This window comes from Geotrypetes seraphini, chromosome 13, assembly GCF_902459505.1.
Source record: "Geotrypetes seraphini chromosome 13, aGeoSer1.1, whole genome shotgun sequence".
In the NCBI taxonomy this organism is placed as follows: Eukaryota; Metazoa; Chordata; class Amphibia; order Gymnophiona; family Dermophiidae; genus Geotrypetes; species Geotrypetes seraphini.
Window position 1 is genome coordinate 69,514,706 of NC_047096.1, and position 12,477 is coordinate 69,527,182.

The following is a 12,477-nucleotide window of genomic DNA, read 5'->3' on the forward strand; positions in this document are numbered from 1 at the left end:
TCCTGGTAACACCAAAGGGGATAATTTTATAAGCAACTTTAGAATGTAATCTAGCATTTTACAAACTCAGATAGGTGCTTATAAAATTGACCTTTGGCATATGTACAAAGAAAGAGTCAGAAAGCATAATGCCTACTTTTATGCAATATCTCTTCAAATTCTATATATGGTGCCTAAAAAATTGGCACTGATCAGAACACAATTCTATAAAAAGCTCCTGCTAGATACAGAATCCTGCTTAGCGGCCGTACACAACATGGGAGTGTGTGGCACAGTGGTTGGAGCTGCAGCCTCAGCACCCTGAGGTTGTGGGTTCAAATTCCATGTTGCTCCTTGTGACCCTGGCCAAGTCACTTAGTCCCCTATCGCCCTAGGTACATTAGGCAGAGTATGACACGGGGACAGATAGGGAAAAATGCTTGCGTACCTGAATGTAAACAACTTAGGCTGTAAGTGGTATATAAATACTACAATAAATAAATAACATTTAGGCGCACCCATTTAGGCCAAGGAAAACCATGTCTAAATAAATACGTGTGCCTAAGCTGTGCACAGAATGGGCACATTCAGTAACAGTGTACCTAACTATTAGGAATGCCTATTATTTGCCCATTTTCTGCCCTTAGTCTTGCCCCATTTTGAGAGTCATACACTAGAAGTGACGTGCATCACTTTATAGAATGCACCTACAAAGTTGTGCTTTTAACTTCTAATTAGTGACAAATGGGGGGGTTGATTATTAGGTGTTAATTGTCAATTATTGGTGCAGCTGAGCATGTTAAACAAGTTGTGCACCGATTTGTGCACAGAACTTAGGAAGCTATATATAGAGTTTAGGCCTACATGTGTAGGGACTCTTAGAGCAAAGAAAGGATGAGAAAGGGGTAGGGTCAACACAAGCTCTGTTACTGAATTTTGTTAGAGAAGAGCCAAGATGAGTCTCGACAACGAAGATGGCGTTCCACATAAAGGAATCGTGAGGCAAAAGATGGCAATCACTCAGCGATGGGCTTCTTCAAAATAAACTTTATTGGCAGACAGCACGGTATGAAGAAGAGGACGCAACACTGACAGTGATTTAGCAATCCTGCCTTTGTCAAAGGTTTCTAGATGTTATTCGAAGTCAGTGTGGTACTTTTCCCCCCAAAAATACAATAAGCGATGCGAGTCGGACCATAAGCGCAGTAAGAATTCGCTGGCGATTGTAGCAAACCTCCAAACCTCATGACGTGGAGGTTTGCCACAGTCACCAGCGAATTCTTATTCTGCTTATGGTCCGACTCGCATCGCTTATTGTATTTTTTGGGAAAAGTACCACACTGACTTTGAATAACATAGATACTTTTGACAAAGACAGGATTGCCGAAACATTGTCAGTGTTGCTTCCTTTTCTTCATATCATGCTGTCTACCAATAAAATATATTTTGGAAAAAATTTCTGGAGAGAACACTGACTTTCTTTCTAGTTGTCTGCATTGCCTTTTGAGTAGGAGTAGTTCATTGTCAAACCATTTGTCTGTTTTTCTATGGATTCTGGTTTTGGGTTTTTCCAGGGCTAGTTCATCCAGGGTTGTTGAACTTAGATGGTTCCATTGTGGGATGAAGTGTTTGGGATTGTAGTCTTAGATTATGATGTCTGCTTTTGTCCAGAATATGGTAGGGTCGATGTATTTACATGAGTTGTATGTTATTTTTTTGAGTGGTCGGTGTGCTTTTGTTGATGGTCCAGTTGATTTTGAAAGAGTAAGTGTAGTGATCTGACCAGAGGGAATGGTACCAGTTTCTGTTTGATGTTTGGATTTCTGGTTGCGTGGGTTGTTGGGACATGAAGGCTGCAATATCGAGTTGATGTCCTTTTTCATGTGTGGCTTGAGGGTCTAATATTTTGTATGTTAAGGCCTCGAGGTATGATAGTAAGTTATCAACTTGTTTGCAGGATTGATTTTGGAGGTGGAGGTTGAGGTCTCCTAGAATTAGGTTGTAGGTTGTTGCTAGTGAGTTTCGGTATATAAAGTCTTCAAATTCTGGTTTTGCTGTGTTCCAGTTTCCTGGGGTTATGTAGCAGAGCATGCATGTTAGTGTTCCTTTGAGTGATGAGCTTGAAAGTTGACAGGCTAGTAGGTCCATGTATGAGGTGGTTGGTTTTGTCTTGTATTTTTAGGTTTAAGGTGTTTCTGGCTATGATGACTATTCCTCCTCCTCTTTTATTTTCTCTTCAAATCATTGTTATCTTGTGACTCTTAGGGCATACTTCCGTTATTCTGGGGACTGAGTCAGAAGTAAGCCAGGTCTCTGTGAGGAAAAGGCAGTCTAGGTTTTCTTCTTCTATCCAGTTTTTGATGTGTTCTGTCTGGGGGCCTATGGCTCTGATGTTTATGTATAACAATCAAATATAATCGGGGCTGGATAAATTCCTCTTATGTCCGCAATGCTTTTTGATTTTATAGGAAGCCTCAGCCCCACCACTCCACCGCTGTATTATCTTATAACTGCAGGAAGAATTACGTGGTGCCTCATCATTGGCTGTCCCTTCAAGTGTTTATAAAGTGTAGTTGTGCCAATTCTAATCCATTAAGAAATAAATACAGAATAAATATCTTGTCTGTATATATATATATATATATATATATATATATATATATATATATAAATATAAAGTGCTTAAATACTTAGCTCCATATCAGCCAAAACCTGGGAGTCTGACCCGACATGTTTCGCTCACAAAGAGCTGTATCAAGGGTCTCCCGAGGTTGCTGCCGTCATCCGACTCCACTTATCTTCTGATGTTTATGTATGCACATGTGAGAGTGATGTAGTCTGTTGGTGTATTGTGAGTTGTTTTCGGGTATATAAGTGATTTGATTGGGTTGTGTTTTGGTCTTGTAAGGATTTGTCAGTCTTCTTGTGGGGCAGGTTGGTATGTGTATGTCTGGTGGTTTAAGTTTCTTTTCATCATTTCTTCCATCTCTCTTCCCTTCATGTGAATCGTGTCCTCCCTCTCTTTCCCCTTCCCCTCCATCCCTATGTACCATTTCCCTCTCCTATGGTCTAACATCTGTCTTCCCCTTGCCATTCCTCCTCCTATGGATTGGGATCTTTATCCTCTCCTTCCCAAAGTCTGGCATCTCTCTCCCCTTCTTCCTGTCCATCCTCCTCCCTTTGTGGACTAGCTTCTCTCTGTCTTGGCCTTCCCCTCCCCTTAATCTGGAATTTCTCCCTCCTCCTTCCTTTCACTGGTCTGGCATCTCTCTTCTCATCCCCCCCCTCTCAGTTCCCCATCCAGTGGTCTGACATCTTTCTCCTTCCCTTCCCTCCTGTGGTCTGGCATCTTTATCTGCCCCGTCCCTTTCTTTTTCTGGAGGTGTGGCATCTTTTCTTCCCTTTCCTACCATCCCCACAGTCCAGCATCTCTCTTACGCTCCCCATGCTATTCCTTTCTCACCCCCCCCCCCCAACTGAAGGATCCAGTGTTCATTCACCATTCTTCCCTGTGGCGCTGCTGTAACTCTTCAGGCCACCGGCAGCATGAGTGAAGTAAACACGTTGCGTTTGATGACCCGGAAGCTTTCTCTCTGCTACTGGGACAGGAAGTAGTAGCAGAGGAAAAGCATCTGGGTCGCCGAAAGCAGTGTGCTTACTTCAGTCATGCTACCGGCGACCCAAAGAGTTAGAGCAAGAGTGTGAATGGTGAGCAAGCACCAGATCATGCTGGAGGGTGTAAAGGGACTCCAAAGAGATGCATGAGCTACCAAGAGGGTCTCTGCAAGCCTTGCAATGAAGACCACTGCTGTAGGGGTTACTAGATGTCCAGTTTCCCTGGACAAAAGTAGTAAAATAAAAAAGCCGCCTGGACTCCCGACAGAGTCCTCATAAAGAGGATATGTCCAGGGACACCCAGACATCTGGTAACCCTAGTCCACCATTATTTGCAGCCAGTTCTTTTCCTAAGTTTATCAGTCAACAAAATTGGCTGCCCTAGTAAAACAACAGAAGCTTCTTCTCTAGTTGTTTTATATGTTTATTGGCTACCTTTAGTTGTTTTGTATGTCTGCTTTGATATTCAGACTACAATTTTACATAAATATAACACCCCTAATCTACTCAGTTCCATAGCAGCCTTAAAGAACTGAATTGAATCAAATTTTTTTAAAAAAATCAATTTATATGAGCAAATTGAATCAAAACTAAGCCCAAATTGGACAGCACTAGCAGGTAGTTACAAGAAATAAAGCTGTAAAATTTAGTAGTCCTTTTACTAAGGTGCAGTAGCCGTTTTAGCACGCGCTAAATGCTAATGCGCGTCAACACATCCATAGGATATAATGGATGCGTTTGCACGCATTAGCGTTTAGCTTGTGATAATTATTAGCATGCGCTAAATTGGCTACCGCACCTTAGTAAAAGGACCCCTTAATGTTGAAATTCCAAGTGGTTGTTCAGAAAAGAGCAAAAAACTAAAGGGAGGTTTACTTTTTTTTTTTTTTTACCTCTCCTTGTATAGATTTCAGGGGTTTATATCTAATTGCTACATAGAGAGGGTGGATAGGGACAGATTCTTCAGGCTGAGGGGGACAACAGGTACGAGGGGGCATTCGGAGAAACTGAAGGGAGATAGGTTCAAGACAAACGCAAGGAAGTTTTTTTTCACCCAAAGGGTCGTGGACACTTGGAATGCGCTACCAGAGGAAGTGATCAGGCAGAGTACGGTACAGGGATTCAAACAGGGATTGGACGGATTCCTGAGGGATAAAGGGATCGTGGGATACTGAGGGAGGAGCTGGGATGTAACACAAGTATAGAAAGCTAACCAGGTCGTGCATGTGCAAGACCGGAGGGTTAGGGCTTCGATGGGGAGATAGGACTTCAATGAGAAACCAAGGTGGCAAGGGAGCCCCTTCTGGTGATTCAGACAGGTCGTGACCTGTTTGGGCCGCCGCGGGAGCGGACTGCCGGGCAGGATGGACCTATGGTCTGACCCGGCGGAGGCACTGCTTATGTTCTTATGTTCTCTGGAATTCCCAAACTGTCTCCCCCCCTTTTTTTGTTTTACATATCCAAAATAATTTACACATCCAAATTTTTCTTTCCAGTCCTCAGACCTATTCTTAGAAAAAAACACTGATGTGTCCTGTGCTTGTTCCAACTACATAGAAACATGACGGCAGATAAAGGAGTACGTTTGAGTACTGTCATCTACGTGTTAAAAAAATATATATAAGAAGCAGGCTCAGGGATTAACCTTTAGCTGCTGAATAAATCAATCATAAAGGACTTAAAGCAAGTTTAATTTTCAGGCCCTTGAATTGAGTTTTCTAGAGTGAATTAGTTCTGACAGGTGGCTCTCTTGCATGCAACCTGCAGTGCCTCACTGCTTGAGCTGTTTAATTTTAGCAGCAGCAACAGGCTATTTACACTCCGCCGAGATCTGTATGAAATGGACAGATTCAATCCATGCTGATGGCTAGAGTTTATACTCTATACAATGAACATTGGATAGCTTCTGTTTTTATGTTAGTATGGGGAGCATGAGTCGTAGAGAGGGTTCTGGGGGGGCGATCGTTGGGGGGAGGAGGGTTCCGTCGAGGGCAGGAGGGCCTGGGATCCCTCCTGCCCGTATTGTAGTGGGGGGTGGGGGTAGGGGGTCACCGGGGCCAGGAAGGTTTGGGCTCCCTCCTGGCCCATTCATGTAGCGGCGGGGGAGGGGGGGGGTTGCCGGGGCCAGCAGGGCTTGGGCTCCCTCCTGGCCCGAACGAGTTGCGGGGGGGTGCTCGCTGGGGCCAGGAGGGCTTGGGCTCCCTCCTGGCCCAAGCCAGTCGCGGTGGGAATGGTCACCGGGCCAGGAGGGCTTGGTCTCTCTCCTGGCCTGATGTTAATCGGCGGAGCAAGAGGGCTTGGGCTCCCTCTTGCCCCAATATCGTCGGGGGTGCCGCAGTTGGCCGGGGCAAGAGGGCTTGAGCTCCCTCTTGCCCCGATGTTGTCAGGAGGGGGGGGGGGGTCGCAGTTTGACATGGCAGGAGGGCTTGAGCACCCTCCTGCCTAGATGGTTGTGGGAGGGAGGATTCTGTAACCGGTGTTGTTTTTGACAGACACTGGTTACAGAATCCAGCTTTTAGGCGACGGACTGGCTCCTCCTTTGCCTAAAAGCCCTTCTGTTGGACGTTTGGGGCTTAGGCGTTTTTTTGTTTCATTATGGCTGAAAAGTGTAGACGTGGTGTGGGTGTACTTTTAGACGTAGTAGTGTTTGGGCGTTTAGGCAGAGGAATGCCATAATCAAAACAAGGACATTTGTTTTGGTTATGGACACTTTCCCTGTTTCTGCATTGAACGTTTAAGGACTTAGGCCAAAAGGGGACTTAGACGCTTTTTTTGATTATGCCCCTCCAACCTTTCACGACTGAAGAGCTCTATTAGCAACATAAAGAGAAAGAGATTGTATAATATACAAAGGTGCACCATTAGCCATCTCATGAAATATCAAACATAGCACCTTAAATTTAGCTCGCCACCTGACTGGTGTAATATGCACTTTTGCCTTTTTTAGACTAAATGTGGTAAGCTCATCAATAAATGGGCTGCAAAGCTCAGAACACACCAAAGAGCCTTAAAAATTGTCAGTGGCATATCATTCAGTAGAGTTACAGTGATCTTCACCAATACTAAGACTTGAAGAAATATGCAAAAATCAACTGGAGTATTTTTCAATTTCCTGCACAATCTAAGCTAAATATAAGATAGAAACATTAACTGTTGTACAAACAGCTTCATTGACAGTGCAGAATCAAATATTACTCCCAGACTCTTTATCTTTGAAAAGAGACTTGATTAAAGTGTAATCTGTCTGGAAGACTTATCGTCAATTTTCTAGAACAAATCATCTCAGTCTTTCCCAAATTAATAAATAACCAATTACTTTGCATTCATTTGGGAATGTGAGTCAATCTGAGTCTGGTGCAGACCAACCTTACAAGCAAAAAATAATTCAACATCATCTGCATATAACCTATAATGCACATCTAACTCTCATTAGGTCATATACTCATTAAAAAAACTGCTGACAAACATAACTCCTGGGGTATTCCAGTAGCAATAAGAAGAAATTCAGTTCAGGATTCACCAACCATATATTTGTGTGTTCCTCTAGAAAAATATGACCTAAACCATTTGAAAACTGTTCCTCCTAATCCTATCCTTTTCAATCGATCCAACATAATCACATGATTCACAGTATCAAGCCCTCACTGACTTTGCCTAGTTTGATTAGAGAATTATGGGCGTATAGTGCTGTAACTATATTAAAAGTAAACTATGACTAGCCTAAGGTAATATCTTACCTACCTAAAGCTGAATTGAAATCGAAGACCATCCTCCCTCTTAAGTACTAATATTAAAGAGTTGGTAAACCATATAAGAGCTGATTCCTCTCTCACATATGGGCTAAACTATGGGAAATTACTATGGGAAAAGGATTTTGAAAATTCTTGGCTAGGGTGAATAGCAAGTGTAAAGAAGAATGCCTTACCATGGTTACTCTTTTTCTCACCATGTCCATGTCCTAAGGAATTTCCTTAGGCAATTTGGAAGTATATCCCCCCTCCCCCACCCCACAGTCTTGTATCAAAAATAAGGAGCATGGAAGCCTAGCTTTACCAAATTTGAAGGAATACCATAGAGAACAGGTAACAGGTAAAGGGGCATGGGACCTGATATACTGTGACCTGGATTGGCCACCGTGAGAATGGGCTACTGGGTTTGATGGACCATTGGTCTGACCCAGTAAGGCTATTCTTATGTTCTGCTTTTCCTGTGTGATTTATACCAGTGGTTCTGAAACCTGTCCTGGAGGACCCCTCAGTCAGTCGGGTTTTCAGGATATCCCTAATGAATATGCTTGAGAGAAATTTACATATAATGGAAGTGACAGGTAAGCAAATATGTCTCATGCATATTCACTAGGAATATCTTCAAAACCTGACTTGGTTTTTTCTGTTACATAGAGTTTTTTGGACCCCTAATAGATGCTGGCATTGTCCTCTTGAAATAGGGACACTAGATCATTTGTTGTTCTATTGTCCTTTGATACTCAATTTTTGGAAATCAATATGGGGACATAACATACTGGAATCATCAGTTCCATTAACCTATGATGTGGTAATCTGTGAGACATTGTTGCATACTAAACACCCATTGGATCGGTATAAAAGCAGGCTTTTCATTACTATGACCGGGATTGCCATGCAAATGATTACTCAGAATTGGAAAAGCTGTGATCGGCTTAATTTTTCCTTTTGGTGGGTGAATTTATGCTTATGTTATAAATATGAGAAAATGAACTCAGATATGTTGGGACGTAATAATTTATTCAGATTAATTTGGGGTCCATTAACGACTTTTGTTACTTCGGTATAGTTGAATCTTACCTTTAATTTCCTGTTGTTTTACTCACACATCCAAGGAAGGGGGTGGTGGTAAGGGGGGGTATCTATTTTGTTTGATTCCTTTATTGAATGTACTGGAAGGGAGGGGGGGAATTCATTTGGTATTGTTATTGATTGATTGTAAGTGCTAATTCTGATTATTAATGTATGTGTAATTTTATGCACTCTGTATTAGCATTGAAAATTTAATAAAGATTAAAAAAAAAAAAAAAAAAAAGGAATGTCCTCAAAACCAAACTGACTGGGGGTCCCCCAGGACAGGTTTCAGAATCACTGGTTTACACAATCAAAGCAGTTTACAAGGGGCAATGAAGTGTTAAGTGAGTTTCCCAGAATCACAAGGAGCTGCAGTAGGAATCAAACTATATATACTATGTTCTGAAAATATTTGAAAAGATGGCGCTTTCAGAAATCTTTGCAAGGAGAATAACACAATTTGGATTCCACTTTAAAGTTCTACTCTGTGTAATGATAATGCCATTTGTAACTTACTGTCTACTAGAAAATGACATAGGAACAGATTGGTCCCTGTCCTCTCTCTGCAAGCTCTGTAATCATCTGCACAAGCCTTGAACACTTTGTTTGAGGCTTGTGCAGAGGAGGATAGAGCTTGTAGGGATGGGACAGGGACAGGGATAGAACTCATGGGGATGGGATGGAGAGAGACGGAACGAGGCTACTTGCAAGCAACATCAAGAGAGAAGTTGAGAAGTTTTTAAACTAGGAAGAAGGGGAAAGCCGACAGTCGACCAAGAGAGAGAGTCGAAAGTTCTGGAACCGGTATACCCGGAGGATACCATACAGGAAGATAGAGGGGAAGACTCAACGGATCACAGGCAAGACAGAATCGAAAAGGGATACAACAGGGAAGGAAATGCAAGAAAGAAACAGATCACAAACTCAAGTGTATGTACACGAACGCAAGGAGCCTTAGGAATAAGATGGGCAAATTAGAAGCTATGGCACAAAAAGGTAACGTTGACATCATCGGCATCACAGAAACATGGTGGACTGAGGAAAACATCTGTGACACTGTGCTACCGGGATACAAACTATACCACAGAAACAGAGTGGCTCAAAAAGGTGGGGGCATTGCCATATACGTCAAAGAGGGAATTGAATCTACTGGAGAGAACATGCCACAACCGACGGATAAGTTAGAGTCTCTATGGGTCAAAATTCCAGGAACAAATGGACTGGAAACGAAGATCGGCATCTACTACCGACCCCCAGGGCAGTCCGAAGAAACTAATGGAGAAATGATGGACGAGATTAAATGCAACTGCAAGGGAGGCAACATAGTTATCATGGGTGACTTCAACTATCTGGGGATAGACTGGAACCTAGGCACCTCCGGCTGCGCTAGGGAGACCAAGTTCCTGGATGCTGTAGGCAATTGCTTCCTGGAACAACTTGTCAAGGAAAATACAAGAGGAAATGCAATTCTGGATTTAATTCTAAATGGACTGTGAGGACTGGCACAAAGTGTAGAAATAGAAGGGATGCTGGGAATTTGCAATCTCAATATGATCTGCTTTGACCTGGACACAGGGGCAAAACATTGGTCCAGAACGATGGCCACGGCACTGAACTTCTGAAAAGGGAATTACAAAGGGATGAGACTAATAGTGGGGATGAAGATTAAGAAGAGGATAAGCACTGTAAAAATGCTAGAGCAAGCTTGGTCCCTTTTTAAGGATAGTCACCAAGGCGCAAAATCTACATATACCACGTATCTACAAGGGATCCAAGAGGAAAATGAACAAAGAACCGGCATGGCTCACTGTAGAGGTGAAGGAAGTGATCAGAGCCAAGAAAACTTCGTTTAAAGAATGGAAAAGGTCAAAAACAGATGAAAACTGGAATAAGCACAAACAACATCAACGCAGGTGCCATAAGGTGGTAAAAGGGGCCAAAAGAGACTACAAGGAAAAAATAGCCAAGGAGGCAAATAACTTCAAACCGTTCTATCGATATATTAAGGGGAAATGACCCACGAAGGAAGCGGTGGGGTCGTTGGATGACCATGGAATTAAGGTGCTAAAGGAGGACAAAGCAATCACCGACAAACTGAACACATTTTTTGCGTCTGTATTTATCGAAGAGGATATACACAGCATACCAGAACCCATCAGGCTATATGCTGGAAATGAAGACGGGAAACTGACAGGGTTGACAGTCAGTCTAAAAGAGGTATGCAGGCAGATTGATAGGCTTAAGAGGGATAAATCCCCGGTACGGATGGCATCCATCCGAGGGTCATCAAGGAACTGAAAGGGACTAAAGCTTAACTGCTTCAACTAATAGCCAATCTGTCGATCAAATCGGGAAAGATTCCGGAAAACTGGAGGGTGGCAAATGTTATGCCGATCTTCAAAAAAAGGTTCGAGGGGAGATCCGGGAAACTACAGACCGGTGAGTCTGAGCGTAGTACCGGGAAAGATGGTAGAGGCGCTGATAAAGGACCACATCATTGATCACCTTGATGGACACGGTCTGATGAGGACCAGCCAGCACGGTTTCAGCAAAGGCAGATCTTGTTTGTTGAACTTTCTGCACTTCTTCGAGGGAGTAAACAGGCAGATATATAAGGGCGACCCGGTCAACATTGTATATCTGGATTTTCAGAAGGTGTTCAGCAAGGTTCCACATGAACGACTATTTCGGAAAATTGCAAGCCATGGAATCGAGAGTGAAATACTCACGTGGATTAAAAACTGGCTGGAGCATAGGAAACAGAGAGTGGGGGTAAACGGACAATACTAGGACTGGAAAGTGGGGTACCGCAGGGCTCAGTGCTTGGACCCATACTCTTCAACATCTTTATAAATGATCTGGCCATTGGTACGACAAGTGAGGTGATTAAATTTGTGGACGATACAAAGTTATTCAGAGTATTGAAGACACAGGGGGACTGCGAAGATCTGCAACGTGACATAATCAAGCTCGAGAAATGGGCATCGACATGGCAAATGAGATTTAATGTGGATAAGTGTAAAGTGATGCATGTCGGTAACAAAAATCTCATGCATGAATACAGGATGTCAGGGGTGATACATGGAGAGACCTCCCAGGAAAGAGACTTGGGAGTTCTGATCGACAAGTCGATGAAGCCGTCCACGCAATGTGTAGCAGTGGCGAAAAGGGTGAACAGAATACTAGGAATGATAAAGAAGGGGATCATAAACAGATCGTAGAAGGTTGTCATGCCACTATACCAGGCCATGGTGTGCCCTCACCTGGAGTACTGTGTCTAGCACTGGTCGCCGTACATGAAGAAGGACACGGTACTACTTGAAAGGGTACCAGAGAAGAGCGACTAAAATGGTTAAGGGGCTGGAGGAGTTGCCGTACAGTGAGAGATTAGAGAAACTGGGCCTCTTCCTTGAAAAGAGGAGACTGAGAGGGGACATGATCGAAACATTCAAGATACTGAAGGGAATAGACTTAGTAGATAAAGACAGGTTGCTCACTCTCTCCAAGGAAGAGAGAACGAGAGGGCACTCTCTAAAGTTAAAAGGGGATAGGTTCCGTACAAACGTAAGGAAGCTCTTCTTCACCCAGAGAGTGGTAGGAAACTGGAACGCTCTTCCTGAGGCTGTTATAAGGGAAAACAGCCTCCAGGGATTCAAGATAAAGTTGGACAAGTTCTGCTCAACTGGAACGTACGCAGGTGAGGCTGATCTCATTTAGAGCACTGGTCTTTGACCTATGGGCTGCCGCATGAGCAGACTGCTGGGCACGATGGACCACTGGTCTGACCCAGCAGCAGTAATTCTTATGTTTCTTATCCCACGGGGACAGGGACAAATCTGTTCCTGTGTCTTTCTCTGTCTTCACTAATGTTATTTGTAACACGCTGTTTCAAAAGTCTCTGTACAGGCTATAATCTTATTCTTACCATGTAGTGTATGTAAAGCTCTTTGAAACCTAACAACAATCTGTAACCCACTTAAAATTCCATTGTGTGAGGATCTGGCAGAATAAAAGACTCCATATATTATAACATAACATAACTTAGGTGAGGAGTGGCCCAGTTGTA

General features: G+C 43.2%; 1 protein-coding gene across 5 annotated transcripts in view; it reads right to left on the minus strand.

Moving 5' to 3' along the window:
• TANC2 (tetratricopeptide repeat, ankyrin repeat and coiled-coil containing 2) overlaps positions 1-12,477 on the minus strand; it is a 460,847-nt gene that overhangs the window by 145,762 nt on the left and 302,608 nt on the right. The gene's annotated exons all lie outside the window — the stretch shown is intronic.